Source organism: Scyliorhinus canicula, chromosome 10, assembly GCF_902713615.1.
Source record: "Scyliorhinus canicula chromosome 10, sScyCan1.1, whole genome shotgun sequence".
Classification (NCBI taxonomy): domain Eukaryota; kingdom Metazoa; phylum Chordata; class Chondrichthyes; order Carcharhiniformes; family Scyliorhinidae; genus Scyliorhinus; species Scyliorhinus canicula.
In genome coordinates, this window is record NC_052155.1 from 112,121,473 (window position 1) to 112,138,088 (window position 16,616).

The 16,616-nt window shown below is 41.0% G+C and overlaps 1 protein-coding gene across 16 annotated transcripts in view; it reads right to left on the reverse strand.

Annotated features, from left to right (window-relative positions):
• The window catches only part of ncoa2 (nuclear receptor coactivator 2), a 361,025-nt gene that overhangs the window by 209,336 nt on the left and 135,073 nt on the right, over window positions 1–16,616 (reverse strand). For all 16 annotated transcript variants that reach the window (XM_038809570.1, XM_038809585.1, XM_038809580.1 and 13 more), the window contains one exon: window positions 14,355–14,434. The gene's annotated coding sequence lies outside the window, so the exon portion shown is untranslated. The remainder of the gene's footprint in view (window positions 1–14,354; window positions 14,435–16,616) is intronic.

Sequence of the window (16,616 nt, forward strand, 5' to 3'; positions counted from 1 at the left end):
GCCCGAAAGGACTTCACCGGTCGGCGCTAGTCCGTGCATGCGCCGGAGCGTCAGCTCCAGTAGCTACACTGGAACACAAGAGTACAAGTCAAGCAATAAATGGGGGCCTCGAAGGTACTGCAATAATCCGGAGTGATTTTTATCTCCATGTAGACGGTGCAAATCAAATGCACGTTAGCTTTGAACATGAATTCAGAGTGTATTTGGAGCGTTTTTTTGAACAATGCATTCTGCAACCAGCCATTTTAATGTGTAACGAGACACGATTAATTAACGATCTCATAGTAATGAATGCTCCAGGAAATAGTCATCATAACAACCCAATTTAACATTCAAGTGGAGGGTGAAAAACGTTGGTCCAAAACATATATTTTAAACTTAAAAACAGACAATTCTGAAAGAATGAAACAGAGTTGGCTACAGCAGAGTGGGAAAATAGGGTAAGAAGTAATATGGTGGATAGGCAGAGGTAAACATTTAAGGAGATATTTCACAACTCTTAAAGATATATTCCTTTGAGAAAGAGAGAGAAGGATGCACCATCTATGGCTAACTAAAGTAGTTCTGGATTATATCAAATTGAAAGAAAATGTGCACAATGCTGCAAACATTAATGACAGCCCAGAAGATTGGAAAGTTTTAGAAACCAGCAAAGCATGACAAAAGAATGGAAGAAATAAAATTATGAAAATAAACTAGCAAGAAATATAAAAACAGTAAGAGTTTCTACAAGTATATAAAAAGGAAATGGATGGTTAAAGTAAATGATGGTACTTTAGAGAACGAGACGTGACAATTATAATGTGAACAAGGAAACAGCAGAAACTTTGAATAAGTAATAATAATTTTTATTGTCATAAGTAGGCTTGCATTAACACTGCAATGAAGTTACTGTAAAAAGCCCCTAGTCGCCACATTCTGGCATCTGTTCGGGTACACAGAGGGAGAATTCAGAATGCCCAAATTGCCTAACAGCATGTCTATCGGGACTTGTGGGAGGAAACTGGAGCAGCCAGAGGAAACCCACGCAGGCGCGGGGAGAACGTGCAGACTCAGAAGAGACAGTGACCCAAGCAGGGAATCGAACCTGGGACCCTGCCACTGTGAAGCAACAGTGCTAACCACTGTGCTACCATGCTGTATTTTGTATCTGCCTTCATGGTAGAAGACACAAAAAGTATCCAAAGAACAGTAGAAAATCAAGGGGTAAAAGGAAGGGAGGAACTTAAAACAATCCCGGGAGGAAACAAGTAGTAGGAAAACGAATCGGACTGAAGGTTGACAAGTTCCTTGGGCAGGATTGCCTGCATCCTAGGGTCTTAAATAAAGTGGCTGCAGAGATAGTGAATGGAGTGGTTGAAATTGTCCAAAATTTCCTGGATTCTGGAAAGATCCCTGAAGATTGGAAAATCGTAAATATAACACCTCAATTCAAAAAAGGAAAGGGACAGAACACAGGAAACTGTAGGTCAGTTCGTTGAACATTTGTCACTGGGAATATGCTGGAATGCATTATTAAGGAAGTAGAATATCACAATACAATCATGCAGAGTCAACATGATTTTACGAACAGGAAATCGTGTTTGATAAATTTAGATCTCTTTAGGATGGTACAATGAAAAGGGGTAAAAAAGGGAACCAGTTGATGTATTTGATTTTTAAAAGTATTCAAGAACGTGCTTCATAGACAGTTACTACACAAGAGCTCATGGTGTTGAGGCCAATATATTAGAATGGATGGAGGATTGGCTCACCAACAAGAAACAGTCAGGATAAATGGGTCATTTTCAGGTTGGCAAACTAGCTAGTGGGGTGCCTCAGGGATCAATGCTGTGGCTCAACTATTTACAATCTAGATTAATAAGGTGGATGAAGCAACCAAGTACACTGTAACCCAATTTGCTTACAGGTAGGGAAGGAAGTTGTCAGGAAGGCACAAAGAGTCTGCAAAAGGATACAGGTAGGTTAAGCGAGTGGGCAACAATTTTGTAGATGGACTATATGCAGGAAAATGTGAGGCAGTCCACTTTGGCAGGAAGAACAGCAAAGCATCATTTAAATGGAGACTGCAGAATGCTGCAGTACAGAGGGATTCCGATGGTCTTGTACATGAAACACCAAACGTTAGTATGCAGATACATAAAGTAACTGGGAAGGCAAATGGACTACCAACTCCTTTAACAAGAGGGATAGAGTATAAAAGTAGGGAAGCCTTACTACAACAATACAGGGCATTGGTAAGGCCACACCTAGAGTACGATGTACAGTTTTATTTATATAGTTGCCCTGAAGACAGGCATTTCCTCTCGTGGGTGAATCTAGAACAAGGAGGCACAGTTTCAAAGATTCAAAATAATGGGTCTCTATTAAGACAGATGAGGAAAAATTATTCTTCCAGGGATGTTAACTTTGTAATTCTCTACCCCACAGAGCAGCAGTAGCGGTTTGGACATTGATTTCTGATCTGCAAGGGAAAACAAGATCTACAGAAGCAAGTGGAGTCAAGGCGACAATTGGATCATCCATAACCTTATTGAATGGCTGAGCAGACTCAAGGGGCCAAGTGGCCCACTACTGCTCCTATGGTAATAGGTAAACCTATAATGTAAATGGTAGGCTGGCACTTACAGTAGCTGCAAATCTTAAGGCGCATAAATAAGGCCCAGGGGTGAAACGGAATTGGCAAGAAACAAGGGAATCATTAGCAAAGATGGCATGTCAAAATTTGAGAATTACACAAAAATATTGAATTATTGTAAACTGTGAGGAAGATAATAATAAACGTCAATTGAGCATAGACAGTCAGCTGCAATAGGCAGACAGGGTGGCAGAAGAGATTTAATGCAGACAAGTGTGAAATGATTCATTTTAGTAGCAAGAATGAGAAAAGGTGATATAAAGGGGTCCAGTCTAAATGGGGTACAGGAGCAGAGGTATATGCGCACGTATCATTGAAAGTAGCAAGATAGGTCGAGAATGTTAAGAAAGCATAACGGATCCTAGGCTTTAAGTGGTTCAAAGTACAAAACCAAGAAATGTATGATAAATTGTATAAAACACTGGTTCTGCCTCAATTGCAGGAGTGTTGTATCAGTTTTGGGCATCACACTTAAAAGGCATTAGAGATGATGCAAAGGATTCACGAGAATGGTTCCGGGATGAGGAACTTCAAATACGGAGAAGGTTCGAAGAGAACTTTAGTAAGAGGGTATTTGATATAGTGTTCAAAATCACAAAGAATCTGTACAGAATAGATGAGGAGAAAGTGTTCCTATTGGTAAAAGGATGCAAAACCAGGAGGACACCAATTTTAGGTGATTGTAAAAAAGCAACACAAGAAAAAGGTTTTTGTTTTAAAATGTAGCAATCTTTAAGATCTGGAATGTGCTTCCTGAGAGAATGATGGGAGCCGGATTCAATCAAAGAATTGAATGTTATGATCCCATGGGATCATTAACATTTGAAAATAAATTCAAACTCTCAAGTTATTAACCGAAAAACTTACAACATAAGACTTCACATTTTAAACAAATACCTTTACAAGGGTTTTTTAAAAATTATTTACATGATATGAGCGCCACTGGCTGGGCCAGCATTTATTGCCCATCCCTAGCTGCCCTCCTATTTCAGAAGGCATTGCTGTGGGCCTGGAGTCACATGTAGGCCAGACCAGGCAAGGATGGCAGATTTCCTTCTCTAATAGGACATTCGTGAACCAGATGGGTTTTTACGACAATCAAACAATGGTTTCACGCATCACGAAATTTTAATTCCAGATTTTTATCGAATTCAAATTTCATCATCTGCCATGGTGGGATTCAAACCCGACTTCCCAGATCTGGCCCCAAGTACTAGTTTAGTGACACGATCACTGCTTCCCTTTGCTTAAACAAAGTACTAACTTAGCACTATATTTCATTAAACACTTGTACTTCAAACCCAAAAATCTCAACAGGAAGCTGTTCTTTTTTTTTTATTTGCACCCTTTGAATTACGGAAACTGGAGAGTTCCTTCATTTCTCCTGGGAACAAACCAAGGTGTGCCACAGCTTTCAGGAATTCACTTTGGTATTCCTCGATATTCCCACTATTCTCCCAAGATATGAGATTTCTTGGGAATTCTTCCACCAGCATTTGGCCAGGCAACCCGGCAATTCTCCTTAAGCATCTCACAGTTGTAGGTACCCCAGCTTAAGCATGGGTGCACCGCTTTCTTGTTCAGTGACTCCAAAATCAGTAATAGAACTTCACTTCTGGTCTAAAGATTATTTACAGCACCTGGCAGCTTTGTCCCTCTGCCTACTTTCAAGTTGTCCCGGCTTCAAACATAAACTGACTACTTCATAGTTGCTACCAAGCTAACATGTTCTGTGACAAAACACACAGACCCAAAGCAAAACAGACCTCCCTGCCATCTATTACCACAGCAATGAAGCACACCCAAGAAGTCCTAGTTGGAGATTCAAACTAATTATCGCCCACATTAAATCTGTTATTTTATCTGAAAGGTATTACCCACTGCTTTCAAACTATTAAAATCTGGGATCTACAGGAATAAGTTAACCCCCTTTTCGGGCAACTGTAGACATATCATCTCTATGAAGATCCTCAGGAAGGGAGCACCTATTGTTTACAACTTTCCAACTCTTGACCTTATTAAATAAGCACAGGCTTTCCTTTGAATTGTAATTACTTTAGGTCTGTTTGCCAATCTCTCACCAGGAGCTTCCATTTTCTTACATTTAATGATTTCAATCTGCATTTTAACTTATACTCCTAAAACATATGGATCATGAAGTTGCACAATTCCGCATCAAATATCTGAAGAGAAAAATATTGCATGGCTATGGGAAGGGGGGGGGGGGGGGGGGTGGAGAAAGAAAGAGAGAAAAAGAGAGAAAAAGAGAGCAAAAGAGAGCAAAAGAGAGCAAAAGAGAGCAAAAGAGAGCAAAAGAGAGCAAAAGAGAGCAAAAGAGAGAGAAAGAGAGAGAAAGAGAGAGAAAGAGAGAGAAAGAGAGAGAGAAAGAGAGAGAGAGAGAGAGAGAGAGAGAGAGAGAGAGAGAGAGAGAGAGAGAGAGAGAGAGAGAGAGAGAACTAAATAAAGGAGAGAGAGAGAGAGAGATATTAATCATGTTGCTCTGGCAGAGAGCCATCACGGACAAGAAAGGATGAATGACCTCCTTCTGTGCTGTAACAATTCTATGCTGCATTTACAGAACAAGTGTAATAAGAACTGCAAAGGAACAAAAGAGCCAGAAATCGTAGAATTAACAATATCGAAAGTAAATAGAGCTGAGGGTCTATGAAGATATTTTCACCAATAAGATAATCTCAGATCTACAATAATTTTTTGTATAGCCCCTTCAATGTAATAAAGGTGCCACAAGACGCTTCAGAGGAGCATTGTAAAACAAGGTATGATATTGAGCCATATGAAGATATTAAATCAGATGGTCAAATGTTTGCTCAAAAAGGTGGGCTTTATGTGTTTTAAAGGAGGAAAGTGAGGTAGAGAGGTGGAAAAGTGTAGGGAGGGAGTTCCAGAATCTTGAGTATATGCCCTGCCACAGATGGTGGGGCAATTAAAATCAAGGATGTACAAGAGACCAGAATTTGAGGAGCACAGATATCTCAGAGGGTTGTAGGGCTGGAGGAGATTGTAGAGATATTGAGGGCCAAGGCCATGGAAGGATTTGAAAACAAAATTTATATTTTAAATTTAATACATATTTTGACCAGGAGTCAATGTTGGTCAGCCGGCACAGGGATGGTGGGTGAATAGGATGAGTTTTAGTGCAAGTTAAAGGACAGCAGAATTTTAGATGACCTCAAGTTTACATGTGCTGTATTGTGGGAAGCCAGCCGGGAATGCACAGAAATAGTCAACTCTGGAAGTAACAAAGACACAAATGAGTATTTTAGCAGCAAGTGAGGTAAGATAGGGATGAAGCCAAGTGCTGTTACGGAGGTGGAAACAGGCCCTTGTACAGTGGCCCAAATAGGCCGTAATTTCAGGATTAAATACGATCCAGGGTGTGAACAGACTGACCAAGTCTCATCCTGCTGCCAGGGAGAGAGGAGAGTCGGTAGCTAGGGAATGGAGTTTGAAGAAGTGACATTATTCCTCCCAATTTAGGAAACATCAATGCCATGGATATTTACTAAGATGGATATTTACTAAGATGGTACAAAAGGTGAGGATATTTTGTTACGAGACACTAGAGAAATGGGGTTCTTTCCATTTGTGATAATTCACAAATGATCGTTCAGTTGGTCACTATACAGTAAATAGGTCAGGGAGTTTAGAATTAAAATATGCAAATCATTTATTTATGCTTCGTCTCTAAATGTTTTTACTCATAACTGCCACTCAGGCCCAGCTGTTGGATCTGACATTTTACCTAGCAAAAGAAAAAGCAAGGTGTTAACTAGCAGCTAAGTATTAAATAGCAGGTGACCACCACCACCTGGTACCTTTACATAAGTGTTGTCAATCCACCTGACACCGGTTTTCTCATCCCCATTAATGTAGTTTATTAACCCCCATGACATTCACACTTCCTCACTAAGAAAGGACTCTCAATTTCTGCATTGCCATCCAATTAAGCAGAACCAATGGCGTTACATGGTCCCCACACATTTTACACCTTGTATATTATTTCAAGTGCAGCTGGAGTATGCAAGGTGCAAAATACATCGGTGTTAAAGACCTGCACTGCAAGTAACAAAGCAGATATTACCTCCCAGGGAATTAGTAAAGCCAGTGGAGCAAAATAGAAAGGAAGAAATGCACCAAACTCCTCCTGTAGTTTGCTCACTGATAACAGCAACAACATATATAGCATCTTTAAAACTATAAAATATCCCAAAGTGCTTCACAGGAGCATTTTTAAACAAAACATGATACCAAACCATGTCGGGAGGTATTAGGACAAAAAGCTTGGTCAAAGGAGGAAAGCAAAGTAGAGAGATGGAGAGAGGATTCCAGGACTTAGGACCCAGGCTCCATAACAATTCCATCAAGGTTCATTATAGGTCAGCCAAAACTATATAGAGACATTAGCAAGAGATACAAGGTGAGTCTCCATGCTCTTGTGTATAATTGCATGAATTCATTTCCTTTCCTCACATTTCATATCCTACTCAACTCTGTTCGAAGGCACTCCAGGGAGCTTTGATCACATGACTACCTGGTCCCATGATGACACCGGCATGGTCTCCTACAGTTCAGTATCTTTGCTTGTGATTTTGCATACATAGATATTTACTCACCGGATGGGAGTGTCACTGGCTAAGCCAGCATTTATTGCCCATCCATAATTGCCTTTAAGTTGGCAATGAGCCACCTACTTGAACTGCGTGGTTAGCACTGCTGCTTCACAGCTTCAGGGTCCCAGGTTTGATTCCCAGCTTGGGTCACATTCTGTGAGAAGTCTGCAAGTTCTCTCCATCTCTGCGTTGGTTTCCTCCGGGTGCTCCGGTTTCCTCCCACAGTCCAAAGACGTGCAGGTTAGGTGGATTGGCCATGCTAAATTGTCCTGAGTGCCCAAAAAGTTTAGGAGGGGCTATTGGGTTACGGGGATAGGGTGGAAGGGAGGCCTTGAGTTGGTTGGTGCAGATCCGTTGGGCCGAATGGCCTCCTTCTGCACTGTATGTTCTATGTTCTAAAATGGACCTTTCAAGTGCAGGCCCTCATGGAAAATACCAAGAACAAAAACTCACATCAATTGTTAGGATAGTGAAAGCTGCTGTCTTTTAGAAGGGAAAGCATATTTTGAAGGTGCTATTGTATTAGAATGCTCTGAAAAATGCCTACATCAAAAATGCTTGGAAGAAAAGATTCTGCATAAATAAACCAAGCACTGCTGCAGGGATACATTGCGGAAACTGGAAATCTAAAGTAAAAACAGAAAATGCTGGAAACCCAAAGTCAGATAACACTGTTTCAGGTCTGTACCCTTTCATCAGCATTAGGAAATGCAACAGGTTTTAAAGTAAGTCAAAGGGGGCAGGAAAAGTGGAAGAAAATGCAAAAGGGAATTTATGTGATAGGAGAGAAAACAGGAATGATCCATTAACAAAATAATTGAAGGAGCAAGGCCAAAGGGAGGGATAGGGGGACAAATAAAGAAACAAAAAAGGTGTATAGAGGAGGTATGAATGGCAAAATCATGAATCGCTGTCCCTGAAAAACAACAGAAAACTAAAACCAGGAGGAAAAAATGAAACAAAATGGAGGCAACAGCACAAGTTGATATCGTTGAACCCAGAGAGCTGCAAATAGTCCCAAGTTAAAACAAGAGGTGATGTTGAGCTTCACTGGAACAGGGCAGATTGAGGTCAGAAAGGTCAGAGTGGGAGTAAGGTGGAGAATAAAAATGGCAGGTAGCTTGGGGTCACACTTGTGGGCTGAACGGAGATGCTCTACAAAGTGATCATCCAATCTGCATTTGGTCTCCTAATGTTCAGCAGGCTGCATCGTGGGCATTATCCAGGTCCAATGAAAGGTCATGAACTTGAAATATTTCTCTCTCCAGAGATGCTGCCAGAGCTGATTAATTCCAGCATATTCTGTTTTATTGCAGTTGCTGGGATATTTAGGAAAGGAATCAAGAAAGCGATTAGACGACTAAACTCGTTTGCTATATATATCGTCATATATGCTTTTTTTTAAAAAATCATTTATGGGATGTCAACGTCTGTGGCAACATTTATTACCCATCCCCAATTACCCTCAAGAAGTGGTGGTGAGTTATTCTCTTGAACCAGTCCATGTGGTGCAAGTACACCCAGTGTTGTTAAAGAGTAACAGGATTTCGGACCAGCGACATTGAAGGAATGGCAATATATCGGGACGGCAAGTGGCTTGGAGGAGAACATCCAGGTGGCGGTGCTCTCATGTGTCTGCTGCTCTGGCCCTTTTAGCTGCTTTCAGTCATGGCTTTGGAAGGTACTGTCAAAGGAACCTTGGTGGATTCCTCAGTGCATCTTGTAGATGTTGTTGCCAATGTTCGTCGGTGGTGGAGGGAGGAACGTTTGTGGATGGGGTGCCAATCAATCGGGCCACTTTGTCCTGGATGGTGTTGAGCTCCTGGACTGTTGTTGAAGCTGCACTCATCCAGGCAAGTGGTGCACATTTCATCAAAATCCTGACTTGCACCTTGCAGATGGTGGACAGACTTTGGGGAGTCAGTGGTCTCATTTGACCACAGTATTTATATGGCTAGTTCAGTTCTGTTTCTGGTTGATCTACAGTAGTTCTATCCAGAGATCAATCAAAAAGCACTTCCCTGTTCCTGCATAGACTTCTAATTTCGGCCTAAATTCTCATGGGCCTCTGCATCTCTCTCACTTGTAGTATCCATAGTTCCTTGTCATAGTGCAATCTCTGTCGGCCTTTACATAAGTGATGATGCAGCCACTTTTTCTCTTAAAAAGTCACAACTTGAAAATGCACATTTTGAGTTTTTAATTAAGAGCTCTGATGATGTGGAGGCTTATTTTGAAAATGACTAACGTTCTTTGGTCTATGCATATTTACAGAATATGTAAAATAAAAAGTTAATGCAATCAAAAACAGATATTCTGGTATATTGACTGATGAAGGCACCATTGTAATTTGTTTCTAACCAAGCCCAAAAAAATGAAGCAAACACTGACGGAGCTGAAATTCATAATTAACAAAGTTTTTTTTATTCAGACAAAGTATAATTAGTGGTAGTGGTACTGTTGTATCAAACGGACATTGTAATAGTCATAAGTAGCACTGGCAATTCAGAGTGCTCCTGGTTGTACAATTTTAATCAGTGACTTAAAATCTAAGCGATTCACTACAGGATTCTGTCAATGGCTCAATGAGTTTATCTGGTGAATAGCTAAAGCTGGAAGGTGCCAATTAGTAGATGTCAGCCCTGCGTTCTCAAAAAAGGTAAAAATTGTCCAGAACTCCCACTAATTATTGCTAATCAGCAAACCTGCTGAACATCCTTATATGTTGATAGAATAAGATTTGCTTGCTCCCAACACCAAATAACCTGCCAAGCCATCCGAGCTCATAAATGAAAAAGCTACTTGAATAGTTCATAAGTTCAGAAAATATAGGAGCAGAATTAGGCCATTTGGCTGTTGATTGTTGCTCACTTTGTACTTTGAGTGTATCGTGTACCACTCTGCGTGTGGGATGCACAAGACACACAACTCGGACAGGTAACAGTTTCTGGATGGCTTGAATTTCCCGAAGATGGAAGAGGGGAACCGCTGGCATGGCGCTGAGGGCATGGACCGCGCGCGCAGGCACGCGCACGCGGGCACGCACACGCACAGTCCAAAAGTGGTGCCCGTGGATGGTGATATTTGGCCCACACCTCCACCCTATCCCCATAACCTAGTAACCCCATCCAACCTTTTTTGCACCAAGGGCAATTTAACATGGCCAATCCACCTAACCTGCACATCTTTGGACTGTGGGAGGAAGCCCCGGAGGAAGCCCATGCAGATACGGGGAGCGCATGCAGATTCCGCATAGACAGTGACCCAAGCAGGAATCGAACCTGGGATCCTGGAACTGTGAAGCAACTGTGGCTAACCACTGTGCTACCGCATCGTACAGTCAACATTGAAACAGCTGTTTTTCAAATGTGACACCCTGCATTAAACCAAGGTCCTGCAAACCACGAACAGGTTCAGGAAAACATTAAATATGCATAGCCCCAATATAGTGTGAATGATGACACTTCCTTCATTATTTTAGGTAGAGAATTCCAGGATTCTGATCCAGCAACAAACAACACTGATACATGTTCAATAAATGATATACAAGCAGAGAGGTGAAAAACGTGACTTTAATATTGCTGCTTTTGTCCTTTTATGAGGTCTTAGGGCAAGCCAAGCTATGAAGTAACCTTGGCACGTTGCTGAAATATGCTGTACTGAGTACTTGAATCACGCACTGTAAATGGTGAAGGGAGTAACTATTGAGCAGGAATGTTTATAGGTTGGACTACTCTATCCTGGATGCTTTTGGCCTTCTTTGATGGTACCTAATAAGGCAAGTGTGGAGTAACTGACTGAGCTTTATAGATCGTGAAGAGGCTAAACGGGAGCAGGAGGTGAAACAGTGTTCTCGGATTCTGCCCTATTTTTGTAGCCAGCGTTGACGGAGTTGGTCCAGTTAAAATCCTGGTTGAAGGTGACCATATCAAGTTGATGACAAAGGACACAGCAATGATAGCCGACTGAAGGCCAAGAGCTGTAAACTACTTATTTTAGACAATCATTGCCTGGTGCAAATGAGGTGCCACAACTATTATGTGCAACAAAAGTTACCCACCACTTGACAGTTCAAGTCTGGAAGCTGTCCAGGTCCTCCTTTGGGTTGGTATAAGCTGCTTCATTATTGGAGGAGTTGTGAATGAAGCTAAACACTGCACAATCATCAGAAAATGGCCACACCCTCATCATTGTTAAAGGAGGATCAATGTAGCAGTGATTTACCCAAGACCACATCCTTTGCTCATTTCTCCATGACTTACAGTCTTGTATTTTCCTCTTTAGCTCTTCCGGAATCTCACATTTTCAAGTTCAGTAAGTATATGAGAGGGGAAATAATACACGAGGCAGCATGTATGATTAAAGTCGTCTTCTTGATTCACCTGTGAGGAAACAATAAGCTGTCCCTCAAGGTTCTAGCTCTTCTGCCATTGGCTGTGGCACATAACTCTGAGCATGGGACCATTACCCAGGCCGGGAGCCTAAAGGAACTCCATTAATGAACTCCTAGGAATGCAATGATTTGCCTCCAACCATCTGGACTGTCTTCCTGATGTCTGGTACACCAACCGCTGGAAGGTTTTCCTACTGATCTGTTTTGCCTTAGTTTCTGGTTGGGAAAAATGGCTTAGTGCCACACTTGGCAGCAAATGAATGAATACATCCTTCCTACCAGTGGGATCTTCTGGTCCTGCTGAAGGCAATCCCCCATGGGGTATTGCCCAACAGCAGAAGATGCAAAGCCCTTTAGACATCAGCAGGACCGGAAGATCCCGCTGCCGACCACGGCTGGCCCCCTCCACCGCTGGGAAATATGATGCGGGTGAGGCGCAAAATTTCTTCTACACCGCAACACAACTCTTGCTTAATAATTCTTGCGCCCAATTGCAGAATAAAAGCAAGTGAAATGGTTGGCTAATGAAAGATTATCTATGGAAAAGGCCCTTGCCAGCAAAAATAAATTAATACATGCAGAGATGAAGGAATTTTTCACCATAAGGAGCTCACTTTAAAAAAAACATACGTAAGAAAATCATCACTGAATAAATGCCTTGCATTACAAAATCTTCAACCAGTCATTGAGTTTGTAGTCAAGATCATGGAATGATGCACAGAAAAGTCCAGTGCAAAACTGAACTAATCAGACCAGGAAAGTTCACTTCGAATCACCTCAGGTGGTGTGTAGATTTGAAAGCACAGAAGCCCGCTGAACAACTTATACTAACTTGCAACCTGGTTAAGCATCTCTCAGTAGTTTGCTGCACACAATGAAACTGGGAAAGAATTGTGATGTGATCAATGTCACCTATTACACAATCCAAAAAGAGAATCGAGGCATGCACATAGACAACCCCCCCCCCCCCCCCCCCCCCCCCCCCCCAAACTCTAGGTCCATTTTAGGCATTTTCAAACACCTTTAAGATAATTGCTTTGTTTTTCAAATCTACTTAGGATTTTTGTTTCCTTTCTCTCACTTCCCCATCTGGTCTCATTTTAGCCCAGATGGTGAAACCACCTGGGTATCGCCACAACTGCTTTCACAACCTTAATGGAAGCCAACAGGAGGCACGCTTTGCAGTGTGGAGTCGTTCTCCTTGCCAACTTCACATTGCCCCAAGGTGAAATAGTGACTCAGGCCAAGAGTAAAGAAAGGTCAGCCATTGAGGGAGGCTGCTTTTGCATCGCATCGAGGTTGGAAACCCTCTCAAAAGGAGTTCTAAACTTCACTACATTTAAGTTACTACTGTGTACAATGTAATGACTTAGCCTAATTATTGAGATCAATTCTGAAAGGGTACCAAACTTTATAATGAAGATTCACCTAGGCTTTCAAGTCACTATTTATTTGCTCATGTTGCATTGTGCTCGCTAGAAAATGGGGGGGGGGGGGGGGGGGGGGGGAAGAGAGAGAGAGAGAGAGAGAGAGAGAGAGGTGTTACATGATGAAATGCGACTTGGCCACAAAACCCAAACAATGCGGTTTTATCTAGACTTGTACCACCGACCGTATTCTTCAAAAAAATGAAATTACTGTTACTCTCACTTTTTAAAGTCTGATGTAAACAAAATCTGCAGCTCCATTTTGAACTATTTAACAGAAAGTCATCAGCAACCTGACAACTTTAAACAAACCACTGATGAACTGAAGTAAACCAGAGCATATTCTGAAGAAGGCAAGCAGTAGCTTATCTCCTCTGTCATCTATCCAATGATAGCTGACAAGCTAGCTACACATCCTTTAGGCTTGCTAATCAGATAGATCCTCAAACAGTCGAGCAATTGAAAACTCTTACGACTTACTTTCCAAATGCTTGAACAGAGTTTTCTGTTAACAAAAATAATAGCGTACAATTGTGTGATTCAACAGCTACGTTATTGACTGTTCATATAAAACACTGTTGGTTTATCTGCTAATTATAACTCAGGAAATTATGTGGGTAAAGTGTTGCAAGTTCCAAGATACAAATCAGATCCAAATTTGGATCAGATTTGCTCATATTTTAAATCTTCCAGGGAAACATTTAAATTACATCGAATCCAAGACAAAGAAAATTAGAATCAAAGCAACCATCCTTTTTATTATATAAAAACATATAAAATTGTAATATTTTCATAGTGCTTTCATTATTTAGAAACAGACAACATAGACCATATTCTGCGTAGTACCAAGTAAGTGAGATGTGCCATTATTTGGAGGAGTTGTTGAACTGGTAGCTCTTTCTGCTTTCTCAGGTGAATGAAAAAAGATTCCATGGCAGTATTCCAGGATCAGAAGAGTTCTCGCCGTGTCCCAGCCAACATTTATCCCTTAACCAGCAGCTCGAAAATAGATCTAGTAATTTATCTCATTTTCAGTCACACAACCTTGTTGATCCCAAATTCTGCCATGTTTACGTACATTAGAACACAAAGTACTTTATTGGCTGCAATGCACTTTGGGATATCCTGAGGATGTGAAGGCACTTCATAAACACAAGTTCTTTCTTCCTACTACACTACAGGCCTTATGCACCAATGACAATTTGGAGTCCTATAAACGCTTAACAGTTAAAATCATATAGGAAAAAATCTAAATGTTAACATACCTTGACTTTACTCCAAAAACACCCCTAGGGCATTTCGGTTGCAATATGATTGACAATCTTCAGACATTATCCTCCTCACTCTGTCAAAGAAAAATGTAATATTTATCAAAATTATACATTGTCAATCCAATCCTTCACTGAGAATACATACTTGAGTTAAACTACAGTGGTTTAATTAATGATTATCATGCAATAATGATTTACACTCTTGGACCAAGAACTGAAGAACAAATTGTACAATTTATACCATCAAGGGATTTGTTAAATCAAAGCATTAGAATGTATTTGAGCAGATACTGGATTGGTTTCGTTGGACCAACATAACATCTTTTTATTCACACAAGGGTTTCATAACCTGAATCCCAGGATGGGCATAATTTCTACTAACTCTAAGGTGTCAAATAAACTTGTGTTTCTAGTGGACATTATTTCCCAGCAGATATCGCTTTGAATTCAGAATTAATTAGCATTTAGGCTAGAAGCATGGCTTTATGTATGAAGCAGAAATGCCACACTGCTGCAGTAGGGGGTGTTGTTCAGTGCAGAGGTTAAGGCAGTACAGAGCATGTCTTTTACCTAACAGGAGAGTGCTCCCTCGCAGTGAAATGCTCATCAGCACAATCCCTTACTATAAAACAAAATTCTGTTTTTTCCTCACAGTTTCAACCTCTTTTATGCAAGTCTTTTCTAAATCTGCAGCCCAAGAGTATTCCCAAGTAAAAGTTATGTTCTTATGTTCTCTTACCTGTCTGCACACACCAGAAATCTAAATGTTCATTGCTCCAACAAGTTGACAATCTGATCACTTCCAATTCAGAAATACAATTTCAAAGCCTCACCCCAATTTATCATCATTTAACTGAACTACAGTCAACATTTAAAGTTCTCAGAATCTATTTGGGCACCACAACGCACGGACCAAAGTATAATCCCACCCTCAACTGCATTTAGGCTCCAAAACCAGATAAGACCACATTCTGTCAGACCTTAACTGAACTATTACATTGACATCTGGTGCACAGCATGTTGACGGACATTTTAACTGCATTGTTTGCATTTCTAGGGACTGCCATTGCAGAAGATGCATGCACAGATACATAGTTGTGATGCAGCAGTATCAGCTGTAGTAATGCAGATAATGCAACTACAACGGCACAATTATTAAACCCCAAAATTAGGATTGCTTTAAAAATTCGGCATGATCTAAACTAATTCCAGCATGGAGAAAATGAAAATCATTTTCAGAAAGATTGTCCCAAACCAGTTTTGTTTAAACAATGTTCCATGTGTGCAACTTTAATGTAACCTAAATGGGGCCCCTTTGCAGTGGAAGAATGCTGGTTTATTTAACTGCTTCAAGGCGGACTGGAGCAAGAGACACCCGCGTATCTTGCCCATCACAGATAGCCTAAGCTGCTCAGCCCATTACTGGCCAGAAAGGATGTTCCACGAGTAATATTCAGTCCACATAGATGTCACCTCAAAAAAAAGGCCTAATATGCCCTTCAATGGCAGAAATGTAGGGGAGCTCTCCCGTGTCTTGGCCAACTCCCTCAAGGCGCATCACATTGCATGAACTGACTACAGTTCCCACATTGCAAGGATGGCCACTTCAAATGTACTGAGTTGGCCGTAAAGTGTCCAGAGATGTCAAGTCATCAAAGAAACTATATTTTAATTATTAATACTGAGTGGAACTAAGCAGTCCCAACATACAATACCTTGAGATACTCCTCATTGATCACTCAAATAGAGACTGACCAGAAACTTGGTTACAAAAGAACAACAGTTACTGGTTATTTTACACTAAACAGTTCACTTTCCTACAAATCAATCTCACTCAGATCACGAATACACAACAGGATAGCTGTAACAACAACAGCCAAGAAAAACAACTCACAAATAGTACAGTCTGCTTGTTCAGTGTCAGTTGTGCTGATCAATATCCATTCCTTCCATCACCAGCACACTGCAGTGGCAGTGTGTACCAGATGATGCTCTACAACAACTAACCCAGTGCACTTCGACACCACCTACTGCCCCAGTGACTTCCAATATCAATACGATTGCAGAAACAATCACCTCCAATTTTCCCAACAAGCTCTGCATCACCCAACTTTCCTTCTCCAATATTGAATCAAAACTATCACAAGGTTTTGAGGTCATTCAAGAAGATGTAACAATCAGTGTGACTGGGCAACGGTAATAATGAAAAATTGGTTGCAACTGCAAATGCGACCTGGGAACTGTATTTCTACTACT